This window comes from Tauraco erythrolophus, chromosome 20 (genome assembly GCF_009769465.1).
Source record: "Tauraco erythrolophus isolate bTauEry1 chromosome 20, bTauEry1.pri, whole genome shotgun sequence".
Taxonomy (NCBI): Eukaryota; Metazoa; Chordata; class Aves; order Musophagiformes; family Musophagidae; genus Tauraco; species Tauraco erythrolophus.
Genome location: NC_141484.1, coordinates 14062022 through 14082554, shown reverse-complemented (window position 1 = coordinate 14082554; position 20533 = coordinate 14062022). Strand labels below are relative to the sequence as shown.

General features: G+C 53.4%; 2 non-coding genes across 2 annotated transcripts; one reads left to right on the top strand and one right to left on the bottom strand.

The window, feature by feature from the left end:
* Positions 1 to 532: 532 nt before the first annotated feature.
* TRNAI-GAU (transfer RNA isoleucine (anticodon GAU)) lies at positions 533 to 614 on the bottom strand. Its single transcript has one exon. It is a non-coding gene; the product is annotated as a tRNA-Ile (tRNA).
* A 4958-nt stretch (positions 615 to 5572) lies between these two features.
* TRNAI-GAU (transfer RNA isoleucine (anticodon GAU)) lies at positions 5573 to 5654 on the top strand. The gene has a single exon. It is a non-coding gene; the product is annotated as a tRNA-Ile (tRNA).
* Positions 5655 to 20533: the final 14879 nt, after the last annotated feature.

Sequence of the window (20533 nt, the reverse complement as noted above, 5' to 3'; positions counted from 1 at the left end):
GACCGGGCTCGACGCTCTGCCTGCTCGAACTGCCGCGCAAACTGCCGCGCCCCTCACTCTGCCGCGACACGGCCCTGTTTGCCCGCTCCGGGTCGCTGCGCTCCTCAGGGCAGTTTTTTCGTCCCCGTGGCTGGTTGAGCCTTACTGGAGGCAAGGTAAACAACATGCACTGCTTTTCCCCTCTCCACCAAGCTAGTCGCCTCACTGTAGAAGGCTATCAGCTTGGTCAAGCATGACTTCTGCTTCGTGAGTCCATGCTTACTACTCCCAGCCACCTTCCTGTGCTACCTATGCTTGGATTGAGGGATTGAGGACTGGCTGACCGTGCTTATGAGTTCCCTGGATCTTCCTTCTGGCCCTTCTTGTACCTCTTGCCTATGTGCAGACAGCATAGGTTTGAGGTGTGTCCTGAGTAAACTTCAAAACCTTGCAAGTTCTTTTCAGGACACTCTTATCTCAAAACGAAGGCTTACTTGGCGGCACACATCGAGCTGCTCACACTCACGCACTCTGGCCATTATTGATGGCTGAGCGACGAGCATGGCATTCGAACCCCTGCGTGCAGAGCACAATGGATTATCGGTCCATCGCCTTCACCACTCGGCCACCTCGTCAGCATACTGTTCCTGCTGCTCCTGCCACTGCTGCCAACGCTCCTGCTGCCGCTTCTGCTGCTCCTGCTGCTGCTGCTGCCGCTGCCAGTGATCCTGATCTTCCAGCTCCTGCTGCTTCTCCAGCTCCTATTCCAGCTCTAGCTCCACCTCCAGCTTCGTCTCTAGCTACTGCTGATGCTTCTAACATCTACACCATTTTATAAATGTATAAAACTCTTTGACATGGGAGAGGAGCCAGCCTCCAGCTTTTGCCTTTTGCAACTGGTCTGCTCTGCCGACAGCTGACCTCTGGGGACCTTTGGCACATAGCTCTCTGCGTTCACATCTGAAAATGACTGAAGAGCAGAACCCCACACTCCTTTCTTGGAAGGCACACGGGAGAGTGACTTATTTTTAACAAAAACTTTCCTCATGAAGTATTCAGGGCCATCATTGGCTCTCATTAATCCAGAAGTCTCTTGAGTCCCTGCTGTAATCAGTGCAGCATTAGACTTTGCTTTGTGGCTTTCGAGGTGCTGATGAGTAACGGGGCTCCTTCCGCAAGAGCTCTCGATGCCTGAAAAGGAAACTGAACTTTCCAAGGCTCATTTTGGAGTTTTAGAAAGCAGATATTCTTTATTGCAGCGCTGGGTGCACGGGGGATTTCTCCTCCTAGCGTGCGCACCCGGTTTCTGGATAGAAAATTAGTTATACACTACAATCATGCATAATTCATAACATATTTACATAAACAATTGGTTAATTTTCTCTCGCTTTACATGTAAATTACTTCACAAGCTCAGTTTTCCTCCTCCGCCACTTTCTTTTGGGTCTGGGGTGTATTTAGGGTAGGTGGTCTGAGAATTGGTGGTCGCGATCTCCCCCTGCCGGCATTACCTTTTCCCCCAAGTCACTGCATGTTCACAGCTCAGAAAAACAAGAGAACAAAGTTTATGCAGTTTCTGGGATGTTCCCTCCAAGGGCAGACAGTTCTTGATAAAGAGTCTCCTTTTTAATCACTCTTGACAGCTTCAAGGATGGACATCTCGTTAGTTTCTATAGGTATGAGTAAAGCACCTACTGTCTGCTAAACCCTTCATGAAACTCTTACACAAAAACTTTAACCCCTTTATTGTGGGATAACAATTAACCGGGACAAGTCCTCGTGGGGCAGTGACCAGAGGTGCCAGGCTATTACGTGCTCTGGTGCCTGTGACATCACTGGGATGAGTTCCAGTGGGAAAGTGACATCAGACGCCAGGCTGTTACGTGCTCTGGTGCCTGTGACATCACCAAGATGAGTCCCCGCGGGGCGGTGAACAGGAGTGCCAGGCTGGGACGCACTCTGGCACCTGTGACATCAACAAGATGAGTCCCCGTGGGGCGGGGACTAGGGGCACCAGGCTGTTACATGCTCTGGCACCTGTGACATCACCGGGACGAGTCCCTGTGGGGGGCTGATCGGGGCGCCAGGATGGGACACGGTCATGTGCCTGTGACATTACCGGGAGGACTCCGTGTTGGACGGTGAGCAGGAACGACAGGTTGTGATGCCCTCTGTGACATCACTGGGACGAGCTGCCATGGGACGGTGACCTGGGACAGGAGGCTGTTACGTGCTCTAGTGCCTGTGACATCACCAGGATGAGTCCCTGTGGGGTGGTGACCATGGGCACCAGGCTGTGATGTGCTCTGGCGCCTGTGACATCACTGGGACAAGTGCACGTGGGGCGGTGACCAGGAGCGCCAGGCTGGGACGAGCTCTGGCACCAGTGATATCACCAGTACGAATCCCCGTGGGACGGTGAGCAGGGGCGCCAAGCTGTTACGTGCTCTGGCGACTGTGACATCAACGGGATGAATCCCCGTGGGGCGGTGACCAGGAGAGCCAGGCTGGGACGCGCTCTGGCGCCTGTGACATCACCGAGACGAGTCCCCTTGGGGTGCTGTCCACGGGTACCATGTTATTACGTGCTCTGGCACCTGTGACATCACTGGGACATGTCCCTGTGGGGCGGTGACCAGGGCGGCCAGGCCGGGACACTCTCTAACCGCTGTGACATCACCGGAACAAGTCCCTGTGGGGTGATGAACATGGGCACCATGCTGTGATGTGCTCTGATGCCTGGTACATCACTGGGATGAGTCCCCAGGGGACCGCTCCGGCGCCTGTGCGATAGTTCGATGTAGGGGAGGGGGTTCTGGTGGTTCGAGAAGGGATTTGCTCCCTGTGCCACCAGATTCCCATCCCCCTTGGTGTTGAGCTAATCATTGGCACCTCTGCGAATTGCTCTATTTAAGTTGGGACAAAGGAACAGAAAAGGTGCTTTGTCCAGGAGTGAGCAGAAGGGAGGAGGTCTCGGCCCTCGCTCCCTGGCCCCCAGCCGGGCGGCTGCCCGTGCCGTGCCAGCGCCACATGCTCAAGGTGGCCGTGACGGAGCTGCTTGGGGAACACCCTGCTCCTGGGGTGCCCGCTGGGCCGAGTTCACTCAGAGAGGACTAAGACCTGAGAGAAATGGCCACACAGACACCAGGCCAGCGAAGATGGAGCGGGAGGAGGTGTGCTGGAGTTGAGTTTTCCCTTGCAACTGGTGGCAAGATGGCAGGTGGACCCCTGCAGCCAAGATGGGCTCGGCGGAGCAGAGACCCACTCGCGGCCCGTGGAGAAACCCACGTCGGGGAAGAGATGCCTGAGCCTGAGAGAGGTCGTGGAGCATGGGATGCATGACGAGTAACTGTTAATAATGGAGCTTGGGATGCACAACAAGGTCGTGAGGCATCTAGAGTCTGTGGGACGATCCACGCCGAAGCGAGCGGCCACAACTCCCTAAGAATCCGAGACTGTGGTAAAGCTCCCACTGGAGCGATCCAATGGGGAAGGATTGCATCCTGCGGGCAGGACTCACGCTGGAGAAGTTTGTGGAGTTTCCCTCGTGAGTAGGGGATCCATTGGAGCAAGGGAAAATGGTGTAAGGACTCCTCCTCCTTTAAGAAAAGAGCGACAGTAACAACAGGGATGAACTGACTTGCACTCCCCCATTCTCTGTCCCCCTGCACCGCTGCGGGGGAGGTAGAGCTTGGAACAAAAGGAAAATAGGGAGTGAGGAGATGTTGTTTTTAAGATCTGGCCTTGTTTTCTCTTTATCCTCTCAAGTAACCGGTTTTGTTTCCTTTTGTCCTTTTTAAGCAACTGTTAATAAATAGTTTTTGTTTTAAGAAAGCCAAGTCTGTTTTGCCCGGGACCATGGTTGGTGGGTGCTCCCTCTGTTCTTGTCTCGACCCTCAGTCCCTTTATTATAAAACCACGACAGCCTGTGACATCATTGAGACGAGTCCCTGTGAGGCGGTGACCAGGGGCGCCAGGCTGTGACGCCCTCTGGTGCCTGTGACATCACTGGGATGAGCTGTCGTGGGACGGTGACCTGGGATGCCAGGCTGTTACGTGCTCTAGAGCCTATGACATCACCGGGACGAGTCCCCTTGGGGCGGTGACCAGGGACGCCAGGCTGAGACACGCTCTGGCACCTGTGATATCACCAGGACGCGTCGCCTTGGGACGGTGAGCAGGGGCACCAGGCTGGCACGTGCTCTGGCGCCTATGACATCACCGGGACGAGTCCCTGTGGGGTGGTGACTAGGGGTGCCAGGCTGGGATGAGCTTTGGCACCTGTGACATCACCGGGACAAGTGCATGTGGAGCAGTGAGCAGGGGCACCAGGTTGTTACATGCTCTGGCGCCTATGACATCACCGGGACACATTCGCACAAGAGCCCGGCTCCCAATTCTTAAATGTCCAGTGATTTCTCCCTCACCAAAGTTGTGTTTCTAAGGGTCAGCCTCAGCCCTTCAACAGCAGGCCCACGTGAGTAGTCTTCATCAGGAGTGCTGCACAGCTGAAAGCCTGACTGAGTGGTAGTCACGTTCCCCAGCAAGGATGTGCTCAACCCACACTTTTCAGGCTTCAAAAAGAAGGCTTCCTTGGAGGCACACATCGAGTTGCTCACACTCACACTCCCTGGCCATTAGTGATGGCTGAGTGACGAGGATGGGATTCGAACCCATCTATTTTAGTTTTACTATTGGCTATGCCTAAAAAAGCATTATTATCTATCTGCTAAGCTAATTGTCAGCTTCTCACACTCCCTATGCCAGCTTCTCACGTTCTCTTTTCCTTTTTATCCTCTTTATTGGTGTTTCCCAACTTGTCAAGAACACAGAGCCTAACTGTAACTGTGTGTATAATTCCACAACCTTCCAGGCACAGAGAGGTCTGGACTCAAGGGACCAGTGCAGTGCTGCCAACTCTCTGCAGTACTGGAGCTCTGGCAGGTAAAAAGAGGGGCTGTGTGCAGTGAGACTGGTGCCCCTCAGCTCCCTCTTCATTCCTGACTGTTAGCTGTGCCGGGAGAGAAGCAGCCCTGGGATGAGATCCTAGGTGAGCACCAAGAGGAACAGCACAGAGGCGTCCACAGCCGAGCCTGAGGAACATGCTCTGTCGAGGTGGGAAGTGCGCCAGTCCATATGAGCTGGTGGCATCCTTTCAGTATGTGAGGGGAACGCGGCTGCTGACAATTCAGTCTCAAAGTCAGGCTCAAGCCCTTTGGGGGTGCTGAGCCACTCCGAGGTCACTCTCCCATGTGCCTACCCAGGAAGGAGCGTGGAGCTCTGCTCTTCAGTCATGAATGCTGAGAGCTATGTGCCAAAGGTCCCCAGAGGTCAGCTGTCAGGAGAGCAGACCAGTCACAAAAGGCAAAAGCTGGAGGCTGGCTCCTTCTCTCCCATGACAAAGAGTATAAAAAGATGTAGATGTTAAAAGCATCAGCAGTAGCTAGAGCTGGAGGTGGAGCTGGAACAGGAGCTGGAGCAGCAGGAGCTGGAAGATCAGGATCAGTGGCAGCGGCAGCAGCAGCAGCAGGAGCAGCAGAAGTGGCAGCAGGAGCATTGGCAGCAGTGGCAGGAGCAGCAGGAACAGTATGCTGACGAGGTGGCCGAGTGGTGAAGGCGATGGACCGATAATCCATTGTGCTCTGCACGCAGGGGTTCGAATGCCATGCTCGTCGCTCAGCCATCAATAATGGCCAGAGTGCGTGAGTGTGAGCAGCTCGATGTGTGCTCCCAAGTAAGCCTTCGTTTTGAGATAAGAGTGTCCTGAAAAGAACTTGCAAGGTTTTGAAGTTTACTCAGGACACACCTCAACCCTATGCTGTCTGCACGTGGGCAAGAGGAACAAGAAGGGACAGAAGGAAGATTCAGGGAAATCATAAGCACGATCAGCCAGTCCTCAATCCCTCAATCCAAGCATAGGTAGCACAGGAAGGTGGCTGGGAGTAGTAAGCATGGATTTAGGTAACCATCTTTAGGTCCTGTTGGACCAGGTCAGTTGCCAAAGGAGATGCGTCGGAGCTGGACCAACCCGCTGCGGAGCACGGGCTTTTCTCGAAAAGTCGGGAGATGCCGAGGGAGTGAAGGGACCGCCCCCCAGGAGCCAGCAGCTCTCGCGGGAGACGCTGACATGGCCTGGGCATTGCCAGAGCAACGGCGATCCCTCCCACCCCTATAAAAGCCCCGCCCAGGGAGCGCGAGCGACCAGGACGGGCAAACAGGGCATGGTGCGTCAGCCAGGGCGTGGCGCGGCAGTTCGCGAGGAAGGGCGCGGGAGAAGGGCGCAGTCGAGCTGCTGCTTGAGAGGGAGGTTTAGTTGTCAGCTGTCACCCTCTCAGAAAAAACTCAGCCATGGTGACCAGCCGGCGGAAGATGAAGCCCTCCACACCTGGCAAGAGGGATGTGGGAGCGCAGACAGAGCTCCCACAGAAAGACCTGGCTGTCCAGGTCTCAGGCTGTGGGGAGTGCCTGAGCCTCTCCATGGTAAGTGGTGAGAACAGCTGTGTGAGGTGTGACCAGGTGAATGATCTGCTTATCCTGGTCGCAGAGCTGCAGGAGGAAGTAGAAAGGTTGAGAAGTATCAAGGAGCCTGAGAAAGAGAAAGATCGGAGGTGTCGGGCACTGCCCAACGTGAAGCAAAAACAAAACCAGGAAGACCCAGGAAAGGTAAACCAAAACAAAGGGCATTCTGATTCCTCACCCCACATGGCAGAAGACAGTAAGTCAAAGGTGAGCCAGGAATGGAAAGAAATCCGTGCTCGGGGCAACAGGCGACTCCCCTGCTCCTTGCCTACCTCAGCTCCCCAGGTGCCCCTGCACAACAGGTATGAGGTTCTGGAGGTGGAAGGCCCATTGATGGATGGTGTAGCTGAGGGACCTTCTGCACTGGAGGTGTCACCAGGGTCAGAGAGGACTACCCGTTGTATCAAGACCGCCTGCACAGGGAAGAAAAGAAGGGTAGTAGTTACAGGCGACTCCCATCTGAAGGGGACAGAAGGTCCAATATGCTGGGCTGACCCTGCTCTGAGGGAAGTCTGCTGTTCCCTGGAGCCTGGGTTAAAGACGTCGCTAGGAAACTTCCTAGCCTGGTACAGCCCATGGACTACTATCCTTTACTGCTCTTCCATGTGGGTGGAGATGAAAGTGAAACACAGAGTCCACGGTCGATCAATGTCGCGGACTGCCTGTGTCTTCTTCCAATGGGTCGCAACCAAACGGCTGTTGCGACCACAACGTATTCCACAATCAGAAGGCTCTTCTAAACTCACTGCTATCTTAGTCCAACAGAGAGCTCCAACTCTCACTCTCTAGGAGGCTCCTGCCACTCCAAACTCCAGGAGGGAAATGCCCCACTCCCTCTTGGGAGTGCCCCGCCTTTAAGCTTCCCATAGGTCACGTGGCCTCCGGCCAACCAACGTGACTCAGCACCTGTCTTGATGAGGCACAGGTGCTTCTCATGTAGCAGCCGGGAAACTTCCCCGACAATTCCCCCTTTTCTTTTTTTAAAAAAAAATGCCTCGCAGCCTTTGGGGGTTTCCAACATTTCAATTCCATTTTCTGTCGCCGTTTGTAAGTCATTCTCATTTTTTGTCGTAACGTGACGGCGGGTATATCCATTGATCCGGCGACGACGGATACATCCACCTTGGCTGCTGTGGCTGCTTTTTCTGTTGATCAACCTGTGGCTGCCATAACGCTCCCACAAAAGTTTTGTCCAAACCATTATGCATCTGCATAGACTTTCTCATTCTTTTATTTCTCAGCCAGCCGTTAGTGTAAAACTCTGAATTGCATTGCCTAGCAATATGGCCTATTTTCCCGCACCTGTAACATCTCTGTTTTCCATATTTATGGCAATTAACCAAGCCATTAACTTTTCCGGTATTTATTGTCCGCCTTTGACCCTTTCGTCCTGGGCATTCCGATTTTATATGTCCCAGGTTTCCACATCTATAACACTTCTGCTTCCTAACACGCAGGGAACCCAGAAGGGCTAGTGCCACGGGGAACGCACTAGGCCCTCCCCTCATTTCTGTTATAGACGATTCTTTATTGTTAACTGGTACCCCCAGAGCTTTAGCCAGGTCCCAGTCCCTGGCCTCTATTGCTTTTGTTCTAACCTCGTCCCAGAAGCGAACTGGGTCATGAGGCTGAACTGTTACTGTAGTCGCTCCCAAGGGGTCTGATTCCAATAAACAGGCGGATTCTGGCGACTTTCTCCTTGGTCTAGGTGCGGTTGGTAACTTCCCAGCAGAACTATCACTTGCTTCAAAGGTTTCTCCTGCAGTCTCTCTTGCTGCAGGGTGGGTCATGGCCTGCTGCAGCGTCTTCACTACGGTTACTAACTGCTGGGAAATACCTTGCAGCATTATCATAACTTGCTGTAGTATTATTGGCTGCGCCAAGCGTACCTGGGCCGGATAACCAGACACCGCGGGATATGAAGTTGCCAAGGGTGGGGCCAATTGCTCAAATGGCGGAGCCGTAGGCATAATAATGGGGGAAGGGGGGGCTGTTGGGGCAAAGGGTGGGGGACGTTTTAACACCTCCTGCAGGGTGGGGCAAAGTCCCTGCACAGTCCCCGCAACTTCCTTGATCTCCTTGAACAGTGAAGATAGACCCAATTCACTGTCCGTGCTGTCTGAGGCCAGTCCTCCCTCAGACAGTTCGTCGTCTTCCTCAAAACCTTTGCCCATTGATACATAATCTGTTGCTTGAATTATATTATCCAAGGCCCCCCATGTACGCAACAGGTCAGTTTTGGTCGAGTCCTTATTCTCAAAGACTACTTCATAAAGCAACTTATCCCCCAACTTCTTCCATAGCTCAAGGCTAAAGGACGTATTGAGACTCACTAGGTCTTCACTGCTCCGCCACCCAGTTAAGTAAATTATATAGATCCTTGCTTCTTATATTGGCCCCCGCAGCCATTATCGCAGATTCAAGAAATGCAAAAGTCTGGCCTTCCTTTACAGAGTTCTGTCTCATGTCCATTCCCAGCGGCTCACCTTGTTCCAGGTGTCTAGGTCAAAACTGGTCAATCCGCAGCTCCTGCTGCTCTCAAGCTTCGCTGGGTTTTATCTCCACCGCAGTTCACCCTGCGGTTCAGGCAGTTCGCGTTTCGACAAATCACGTCGGGGTCACCAGATGTCGCGGACTGCCTGTGTCTTCTTCCAATGGGTCGCAACCAAACAGCTGTTGCGACCACAACGTATTCCACAATCAGAAGGCTCTTCTAAACTCACTGCTATCTTAGTCCAACAGAGAGCTCTCACTCTCTCGGAGGCTCCTGCCACTCCAAACTCCAGGAGGGAAATGCCCCACTCCCTCTTGGGTGTGCCCCGCCTTTAAGCTTCCCATAGGTCACGTGGCCTCCGGCCAACCAACGTGACTCAGCACCTGTCTTGATGAGGCACAGGTGCTTCTCATGTAGCAGCCGGGAAACTTCCCTGACAGATCAAGAGGGATTTCAGGACCCTGGGACAGCTGATAGAAGGATCTGGGGCACGGGTAATCTTTTTGTCCATCCTTCCAGTTGCGAGCAATGACACTGGAAGAAGCAAGTGCATTCAGTCGATTAATACGTGGCTCCATGCTTGGTGTCATCGCCACAATTTCGGCTTTTTTGATAATGCATGGGCCACATGGCACCAGGCCTACTGGCACCAGATAGGACTTGTCTTTCTCAGAGGGGAACGAGGGTCTTAGCGCAACAGCTAGCAGGGCTCATTGACAGGGCTTTAAACTAGATGCAAAGGCGGAGGGGGGTAATATTGAGAATGATAAAGATATGCTGGAAGTACCTGAAGAACAGAAGAGGGGAATTCCAGCTGCTCCAGCCAGGAAGTGAGATTCATCTGGGGCCCAACTTAAATGCCTTTATGCCAATGCATGCAGCATGGGGAACAAGCAAGAGGAGTTAGAAGTGTGTGCACGCCTGTTGGGATATCATCTTATTGGCATCACAGAGATGTGGTGGGATGAATCCTATGACTGGAGTGCCAGAATAGAAGGGTACAGGCTCTTTAGGAAGGATAGGCAGGGGAGAAGAGGAGGAGGGGTTGTCCTCTATGTCAAATACCAGCTGGAGTGCATGGAGCTGCACCTGGGGACGAATGAGGTCCCGACTGAGAGTTTATGGGTTAGAATTAAAGGGAGAGCAGGGACAGGGGACGTAGTAGTAGGGGTCTGCTACAGACCCCCTGACCAGGAGGACCGGCTGGATGAGGCCCTCTACAGACAGACAGGAGCAGCCTCACGTTCACGAGCCCCAGTCCTCATGGAGGACTTCAACCACCCCGATATCTGTTGGAAGGACAACACAGCAAGGCATAGGCAATCCAGGAGGTTCCTGGAATGCATGGATGATAACTTCCTTCTCCAAGTGGAAAAGGAACCAACGAAGAGAGGTGCTTTCCTGGACCTTGTTCTCACTAACAAAGAAGGGCTGGTGGGGAACGTGATGCTCAAGAAGAGCACTGTGAAATGGTGGAATTCAAGATACTTAGGGAAGCAAGGAGGGTGCACAGGAGGCTCCCTACCCTAGATTTCAGGAGAGCAGAACTTTGGCCTCTTCAGGGATATCCTCGCTAAAGTACATGGGATGAAACCCTGGAGGGAAGAGGGGCACAAGAAAGCTGGTTAATATTCAAGGATCACCTCCTCCAAGCTCAGGAGTGGTGCATCCCAACAGAGAGAAAGTCAGGTAGGAACACCAGGAGGCTTGCATGGATGAACAAGGAGCTCCTGGACCAACTCGGGCACAAAAAGAAGGCCTCTAGAGGGTGGAAGCAAGGACAGGTAGCCGGGGAAGAATACAGAGAGATTGTCCGAGCAACCAGAGATCAGGTTAGGAAAGCTAAAGCCCTGATAGTTAAATCTGGCCAGGGACATCAAGGGCAACAAGAAAGACTTCTATAGATATGTCAGTGATAAAAAGAGATCTAGGGAAAAGGTAGGCCCTCTCCGGAAGGAAACGGAGGACCTGGCTACCTGGAATATGGAAAAGGCTGGGGTTCTCAATGACTTTGCCTCAGTCTTCACTGGCGAGAGCTCCAGCGGCACAGCCCAAGTCACAGAAGGCAAAGGCAGGGACTGGGAGAATGAAGAACTGCCCACTGTAGGAGAAGATCAGGTTCGAGACCATCTAAAGAACCTGAAGGTGGACAAGTCCATGGGACCTGATGAGGTGAATCCGTGGGTCCTGAGGAAGCTGGCAGATGAAGTTGCTCAGCCACTATCCATCATATTTCAGAAGTCGTGGCAATCTGGTGAAGTTCCCTATGACTGAAAAAGGGGAAACATAGTCCCCATATTAAAAAGGGAAAAAAAGAAGACCCAGGGAACTACCGGCCAGTCAGTCTCACCTCTGTGCCCGGCAAAATCATGGAGCAGATCCTCCTGGCGACTATGCTAAGGCACATAGAAAACAAGGAGGTGATTGGTGACAGCCAACATGGCTTCACTAAGGGCAAATCCTGCCTGACTAATTTGGTGGCCTTCTATGATGAGATTACAGCAGTGATGGATTGGGGAAGAGCAACTGACATTGTCTACCTGGACTTGTCCAAAGCATTTGACACTGTCCCACACGGCATCCTTGTCTCTAAACTGGAAAGACATGGTTTTCATGGATGGACCACTCAGCGGATAAGGAATTGGCTGGATGGTCACTCTCAAAGAGTTGTGGTCAACGGTTCAATGTCCACGTGGAGGCCAGTGACGAATGGTGTTCCTCAGGGGTCGGTACTGGGACCAGTGCTATTTAACATCTTTGTTGGTGACCTGGACTATGGGATCGAGTGCACTCTCAGCAAGGTTGCAGATGACATGAAATTCTGTGGTGTTGTGGACACGCTGGAGGGAAGGGATGCCATCCAGAGGGACCTTGACAGGCTGGAGAGGTGGGCCTGTGAGAACCTCATAAAGTTCAACCAGGCCAAGTGCAAGGTCCTGCACGTGGGTCATGGCAATCCCAAGCACAAGTACAGGCTGGGCAGAGAATGGATTGAGAGCAGCCCTGAGAAAAAGGACTTGGGAGTGCTGGTGGATGAGAATCTCAACATGAGCTGGCAATGTGCACTGGCAGCCCAGAAAGCCACCCTTATCCTGGGCTGCATCAAAAGCAGCGTGGCCATCAGGTCGAGGGACGGGATTCTGCCCCTCTGCTCTGCTCTCGTGAGACTCCCCCCGAAATACTGCTTTCAGCTCTGGAGTCCCCAACACGAGAAGGACGTGGAGCTGCTGGAACGAATCCAGAGGAGGGCCACAAAGATGATCCGAGGGCTGGAGCCCCTCTGCTATGAAGACAGGCTGAGAGAGTTGGGAATGATCAGCCTGGAGAAGAGAAGGCTCCAGTGTGATCTTATGGCAGCCTTTCAGTACCTGAAGGGGGCCTACAGGAAAGCTGGAGAGGGGCTTTTTACAAGCGTATGTGGTGATAAGACAAGGGGCAATGGCTTTAAACTGAAAGAGGGTAGATTTTGATTAGATATAAGGAAGAAATTTTTTATATTGAAGGAGGTGAGGCACTGGAACAGGTTGCCCAGAGAAGTTGTGGCTGTCCCATCCCTGGAAGTGTTCTAAGCCAGGTTGGATGAGGCTTTGAGCAACGTGGTGTAGTGGGGGGTGTTCCTGCCCATGGCAGAGGGGTTGGAACTACGTGATTTTTGAGATCTGTTTAGAAGTCTGGTTAATGAAGTCCAATGGGAGACAGCTCTCAAGGGTAAGGGGGCGCAGGAGGGATGGTTACTACTCAAAAAGGAAATTCTGGAGGCACAGGCGTGAGCTGTCCCTGTGTGCTGGAAATCGAGCCGCCGGGGTAGAAAACCAGCTTGGATGACAAAGGAGATTTGGGAACATCTCAAAAGAAAAAGGGAAGTCTATAAGTCTTGGAAGAATGGGCAGGCGTCCAGGAATCAATACAGGGAGGAAGTCAGGGCATGTAGGGAGATAATCAGGGGGGCAAAAGCCCAACTGGAACTTAGACTAGCCAGCTCCGTAAAGGACAACAAAAAGTCCTTCTATAAATACATTAATAACAAAAGGAGGGCTAAAGATCACCTCCAGCCCCTACTGGACACAGGGGGTACGTTAGTCACTAGGGATGAGGACAAGGCTGAGGTCCTTAATGCCTTCTTTGCCTCAGTCTTTAATAATAAGGTCAGCAGTTCCCAGGTGAGCTGGCCTTCGGTGTCTGAGAGCAGGGAGGGAGAGCAGATCGAAGCTCCTGTGTTCCAAGAGGAACGGGTCAAGGATCTGCTTCATCGACTGGATGCCCACAAGTCTATGGGGCCTGATGGTATCCACCCGAGAGTCCTGAGAGAGCTGGCGGATGTCATTGCCAAACCCCTGTCCATTATCTTTGGGCAGTCTTGGCTCACTGGGGAAGTTCCGCTGGACTGGAGGCTGGCAGGTGTTACCCCCATTTACAAAAAAGGGCGGAAGGAGGATCCAGGGAGCTACAGGCCTGTCAGTCTGACCTCGGTGACAGGCAAAGTCATGGAACAGGTTATCCTGAGTGCTATTAATGAGCACATACAGGTTAACCGAGTGATCATGCACTGGACTTGTGCAAAGCTTTTGACACTGTCCCGCACGACATTCTTCTCTCTAAACTAGAGAGGCAAGGGTTTGATGGATGGACCACTCGGTGGATAAGGAATTGGCTCAATGGCCGCACTCAGAGAGTAGTGGTCAATGGCTCAATGTCCAAGTGGAGACTGGTCACGAGTGGCGTCCCTCAGGGGTCCGTGTTGGGCCCGGCCCTCTTCAACATCTTTGTCGGTGACGTGGACAGTGGCCTGGAGTGCACCCTCAGCAAGTTCGCCGATGACACCAAGCTGTGTGGTGCCGTTGACACGCTGGAAGGGAGGGGATGCCATCCAGAGGGACCTCGACAGGCTGGAGAGGTGGGCCCGTGCCAACCTCATGAAGTTTAACCAGGCCAAGTGCAAGGTCCTACATCTGGGTTGTGGCAATCCCAGGCACAAATACAGACTGGGTGGTGAATGGATCGAGAGCAGCCCTGAGGAGAAGCACTTGAGAGTACTGGTGGACGAGAAGCTCAGTATGAGCCGTCAATGTGCTCTTGCAGCCCAGAAGGCCAACCGCATCCTGGGCTGCATCAAGAGGAGCGTGGCCAGCAGGTTGAGGGAGGTGATTCTCCCCCTCTACTCTGCCCTTCTGAGACCTCACCTGGAGTATTGCGTCCAGTTCTGGAGTCCCCAACATAAGAAGGACATGGACCAGTTGGAGAGGGTCCAGAGGAGGGCCACGAAGATGATAAGAGGGCTGGAGCACCTTTCCTATGAGGACAGGCTGAAAGAGTTGGGGCTGTTCAGCCTGGAGAAGAGGAGGCTCCGGGGTGACCTTATAGCGGTCTTCCAGTACCTCAAGGGGGCCTACAAGAAAGATGGGGAGAGGCTGTTCAGGAGGGCGGTTGTCATAGGACAAGGGGTAATGGTTTTAAAATAGAGGGAGGTAGATTCAGATTGGATATTAGGAAAAAATTTTTTACCATGAGAGTTGTAGAACACTGGAACAGGTTGCCCAGAGAGGTGGTGGATGCTTCATCCCTGGAGACGTTCAAGGCCAGGTTGGATGAGGCCCTGAGCAACCTGATCTAGTTGGAGATATCCCTGTTCCTTGCAGGGGGGTTGGACTAGATGACCTTTGAAGGTCCCTTCCAGCCCTAACCATTCTATGATTCTATGATTCTATGATCAGGCCCAGTCAACATGGGTTTATGAAAGGCAGGTCTTGCCAATCAAACCTGATCACCTTCTACGACAGCGTGACCCGCCTGGTTGATGAGGGAAGGGCTGTGGATGTAGTTTTCCTTGACCTCAGTAAAGCCTTTGATACAGTTTCTCATAGTGTTCTGGTTTCAAAACTGGTAACTGCTGGCCTGGATAGGCACACCCTCCTTTGGGTTAAAAACTGGCTGGATGGCCGGGCCCAAAGAGTGGTGGTAAATGGGGCTAAATCCGGCTGGAGGCCGGTCACCAGTGGGGTTCCCCAGGGCTCAGTGCTGGGTCCAGTTCTGTTTAACATCTTTATCAATGACCTGGATGAGGGGATTGAATGTACCCTCAGTAAATTTGCGGACGACACCAAGCTGGGAGGCTGTGTCGATCTGCTCGAGGGTAGGGAGGCCCTTCAGAGGGATTTGAACAGACTGGATCGTTGGGCTGAGGCCAATGGCATGAGCTTTAATAAGGCCAAGTGCAAAGTCCTTCACTTGGGGTATAAAAACCCCAAGCATCGCTATAGGCTCGGGGAAGAGTGGCTGGAGAGCTGCCTGGCGGAGAAGGACCTGGGGGTGTTGGTTGACTACCGGCTTGATATGAGCCAGCGGTGTGCCCAGGTGGCCAAAAAGGCCAATGGGATACCGGCGTGTATCAAGAACAGTGTGACCAGCAGGAACAGGGAAGTGATCCTGCCCCTGTACTCGGCACTGGTGAGGCCGCCCCTGGAATATTGTGTCCAGTTTTGGGCCCCTCGCTTTAAGAGAGATATTGAGCTCCTGGAGCGAGTCCAGAGAAGGGCGACTAAACTGCTCAAGGGGCTGGAAAATAAAACTTATGGGGAGCGGCTGAGGGAGTTGGGGCTGTTTAGCCTGGAGAAGAGGAGGCTGAGGGGAGACCTGATTACAGCCTACAAATACTTGAGAAGGGATGGTGGGGAGGTGGGGGAAGGGCTCTTTACATTAGTGTTGGGTGATAGAACAAGAGGAAATGGGTATAAGCTTAGTCAGGGGAGATTCAGGTTGGATGTTAGGAAGTATTTCTTCTCTGAAAGGGTTGTCAGCCACTGGAATAGGCTGCCCAGGGAGGTGGTCGAGTCCCCATCCCTGGATGTGTTTAAGAATAGGGTGGATGATCTGGTTTAATGGGGATTAGGGACGGTTGGACTCCATGATCTCTAAGGTCTTTTCGAACCTAGAAATCTATGAAATCTGTGAAAACAAAATACGCGTAAACGACTTGCTGTCACAGAACAATTCCAGGAAGGTATTTTTTTACTTTTTCACAGAATCTGAGAATCCTTTGGTTTGGAAGAGACCTTCCAAGATTCTATAGCCCAGGACAATCGCTCCAGCAGGGCCGTCTTTAGCTGGTTGCTTTAGACATAGTACAGTTGGGTTTGGAGGATCTCCAAGGATGGAGACGATACAGCATAGTTATGAAAGCCATAGAGGTGGCTGAAGCCTCTTCCTGCCCACACGACCTCTCCTCTCTCCCTGGACATCTGCCTCTTGCTCTCTCAATCCCTGGAAGTTTCCTTAGGATAACGCTTCACCACGACCATGGGCCTCTTGCTCTCCCCACCCTGCTCTCCTCTGGATGTACTCCCCAGTAGTTCTGCGCTCCCAAGGATGCCTTTTGCTCGTGGCGCTCAGCACCTGTGAGCAGCGTGCCTGGACACACGAGCAGGCAAACAAGATGTGAGAAGAAGAGACTGGGGTTTGGTGAAAGGGCTCAGAGCTCAGAATGCTGCTGACCCCATCCCCCTTCCCACCCCGCTGCCAGCCTCGCGTATCCCTAAGGCCTGCGAGCCAGGTAGAGGGGACCACTGCCAGCCCAGCTGGCTCTGAATCCAGAGGGAGAGCATGTGGGAGATGAGAAAGAGGCTGCCGGCCGCAGAGAGGTCAGCATCCTCATCGGCACCTTGATCTTTACCTGCACAGCCTCAGGGTGGAGAACAAGAGTAGATTTCATCAACAGATGAGTGTGGTGGTTTGGACAATGCCAAAGGTTCTCTTTCTGTTTGGTGGCTGCTGAATCCAGGAGCCCAGCAGAACACAGGTTGCCAGAGCTCCATGCCGCCAGGTCCAGCCCGCAGCAAGGCTAAACATGCCGGCCAGGAGGCATACGCTCACACATCCATGCCTGTGAGACCCTAATGAAGTTCAACAAGGCCAAGTGCAAGGTCCTGCACGTAGATTGGGGCAATCTCAAGCACAAGTACAGGCTGGGCGGAGAATGGATTGAGAGCAGCCCTGAGGAAAAGGACTTGGGAGTGCTGGTTAATGGGAAGCTCAACAGGAGCCGGCAACGTGTGATGGCAGCCCAGAAAGCCACCTGTATCCTGGGCTGCATCAAAACAAGTGTGGCCATCAGGTCGAGGGAGGGGAGTCTGCCCCGCTGCTCTGCTCTCGTGAGACCCCATCTAGAGTACTGCGTTCAGCTCTGGAGTCTCCAACACAAGAAGGACATGGAGCTGCTGGAACGAGTCCATAGAAGAGAAGGCTCCAGCGTGATCTTATAGCAGCCTTCCAGTACCTGAAGGGGGCCTACAGGAAAGCTGGAAAGGGGCTTTTCACAAGGGTATGTGGTGATAAGACAAGGGCAATGGCTTTAAACTGAAAGAGGGTAGATTTTGATTAGATATAAGGAAGAAATTTTTTACATTGAAGGAGGAGAGGCACTGGAACAGGTTGCCCAGGGAAGTTGTGGCTGCCCCATCCCTGGAAGTGTTCTAAGCCAAGTTGGATGAGGCTTTGAGCAACGTGGTGTAGTGGGGGGTGTTCCTGCCCATGGCAGAGGGGTTGGAACTACGTGATTTTTGAGATCCCTTGCAACCTGAACCGTGCTATGATTCGATGATTCAATGATACAACACATATACACTTGACCAACCACCCCAATCAACCCACACAGGAACACACAGCACTCAACAAATTATGATATTTAGAGGTCCCTACCAATCAAGGCAATTCTACGGTTCTGTGAACATTCGAGCTACTGTCAGACTTTGCTTTGTGGCTTTCGAGGGGCCGATGAGTAACGGGACTCCTTCCGCAAGAGCTCTCACCCCAGACTGGCCTTGTCTCCATTGCTATGGGTAGTCAGGGGTGAAAGACGAGGTGCTCTCAAACCCAGGAACTATGGAGAAACCCGTACTTTTACCAAGGGAGGAACTCTTTTGGATGCTCAGCTGGTCGGGCATGGAGAAGAGGGGAGAATGAAATGCGACTCTCTTGCAAAGCTGATGCCCAGAGTCTTTATTGAGAAAATCAATGGAAAATGGAAAAGAGGAGAGCTTGAGCAATGCATTTTGGAGGCTGAGTGACGCTCAGAGAAGCACGGCCATCTGAAGGAAATCCTCCACGCCAGCGATGCTGCTTTTCCAGTTCCCCTGAAAGGCTCTGTCAATCAGGTGCCACCTAGGCCCATTGCTACAGAAGCAAGGAGGAGGTATTTCCTGGGGAGCATAAGGCAGAGCAAGAGGGGAAAAGAGAGAAGGTTCGTTGGAAAGAGGCGGAAGGCCAGCACAGGCCCCTTCCTAGAGGCGGAACGGTGGGAGCTCGGCTCCTCTGCAGACCATGGCCGCGCTCCCAGGCCCGGCTCCAGGGCTTTCCTCTAGGCTGCTGGCGCTCGACTAGGGGCAGACAATCCACGGGCTTCAGCATAAGAGATTGCCCCGTCCCAGAGGCCCGCAGAGCCCACGGCCCAGTCCGGACCACCCAAAGCCCCCCAGCCCCAGGGAGCCCCCAGAAGCAATGGGCACACTGCCAGCGCTGAGAGAGCTCCCCACGGCAGCCGACGCGGTGGATCCCACGGCTGTGCTCTGAGGGAAGGAGCTGAGGATTGGGCCCGGCAGCGTCACCAGGACCGGCGAGGGCTGGATCGCAACGCTGGAGTCAGCGCACCGGATGACGCACGGCTCGTTGCAGCTGTTGGCAAGCGGGGTTGGGCCACAGGTGGCTGGCAGGCACGGGCTATAACACGACATGTCTCGCAGAGGGAGGCAACCCTGCAAGATTGGGAGAGAGCAGAGGGCATTAGCTGCCGGGCCCTTTCAGAGCCCCAGCTTGGCTCCTCTGAGAACGGGCAGTGCCTGGGTAGAGCCACATCTCCCTGGAAAGTTCCTTCCTTTGCCAAGAGTGACCAAGAGGTCAAGAGGCAGGTCACTGCTCGATGGTTGGGAGAGAAAGCACCTGGTGACCACATAGATGGTACCTGTCATCCAGCCTCAGACTTCAGTAGAGCCACTGCTATAAAAGAGCCCAACGGACTCTCTCTCGGAAGGGAACAAAGCCTTCCCTCTCCCCTCACCAACTCACTTCCCAGAACGGGGAGCACCGTGTGTTTTCAACCCTGGACCATGTATCAAAAAGACTACGCACAGAAGAGAAGCAGGTCCCATGACAGTAATCCTACCAGCAGGAGAAGAAGGAGTGCGTTCAGACTTACCAAGTTCACTGTGGAGCGCAAGGGAAGAGATAGATGTTAATGGAAGGGCCTGGAGTGGCACAGGCTTTTTATATGGTGAGCCAGCTCCTCAGGACATGTGGCACATGCCTTCTTTGTGAAGCATGTTAACAAACAGTAATTTGAGGCTTGCAAAGCACAGCCAAGAGATGAAGAACTTGTCTCTTTCATCTGAAAGGTCTGGCTTGCGTTTCCCTATTGGGTGAGAGCACAGTGACGCATTAGATGCTGCCTCCTCAAAGCAATGGTCGTTTGAGGTCCCACGCCAGTTCCCAGGAAAGGGTTGCAGGAGCTCCAGGCCCTTTGTGTGGGCTGTGCACGTCCTTGCTGGGGAACGTGACTATCACTCTCTGTCAGGCTTTCAGCTGTGCAGCGCTCCTGATGAAGGCTACTCACGTGGGTCTGATGTTGAAGGGTTGAGGCTGACCCTGAGAAACACAAGGCCCCACAGGGCTATGGAAGGGCTCAGCAATCAGCCAGCCCTGGCTGGATGCCTGTCCGGCTGAGGGACAAGGAAAGGCGGGGACTCAGATCCCCAGCAGTGGTTGGAAGGTGAAGGCCAAAGAAGGACCCTCTGTGAGACGGAGAGAAGTGCCACTACGTGAAGGGATGGGGCACTGCGACCAGACCTGGAGGTTGCCAGGTGGCTCTGTGGTGGCCTCAAAACAAAGCAAAAAAGGGGAAGGGGGTGGGAGGGGAAGGTCTTGCTCTATGGAAATCTGTCAAGTGTCATTCTCAAAATTGTCATTTTCAGAATGCACCCACGGGTGCAAGGTCAAAGTGACTGAGGAGTAACCTCATAGGTGCTTTTCACTTTCGGTTGCCTTGCCAGCCCTGGCAAGGACATGTCCTCTTGTGGCTGCAGTTCAAAGCATAAGGCATCTTGCGGAGCAAGGATGGGCCTGTGCTGTCCGCTTCCTGCCCTCAGGTGTTACCACACGCCTGCTGAGGCAGGAGGATGCATGTGCCCTCTGCCGCTGCCTCAGCTTTGCTCAGGCTCAGCAAATGCCAGGCTCCTCATGCGGTAGAGGAATGTCTCCCCACCCTTCCTGCATCCAGTAGTGGGGCAGGGTGGCAGGCCGAGGAGCAGAGCAGCCCAGCGATGGCACTCACTGCCTGCTGTAGCAGAGCCGTGACGGGCCGTGTCCTGCTCCTGTCTGGTGGCAAAGGCGGCTACGTGAGGCGCAGAGCTTCTGTCCAGGCGTCTGCTCCTCTTTGCGTGACCTCTCAATTGCCAGAAGGGAGAGCGGAGAGAGAAGAGCAGCAGGGCTGTACTCAACTTCTCTCCTTACCCACCGCAACCTTTGGCGTTTGCTGGCGCACACCAGTAGTTTGAGCGC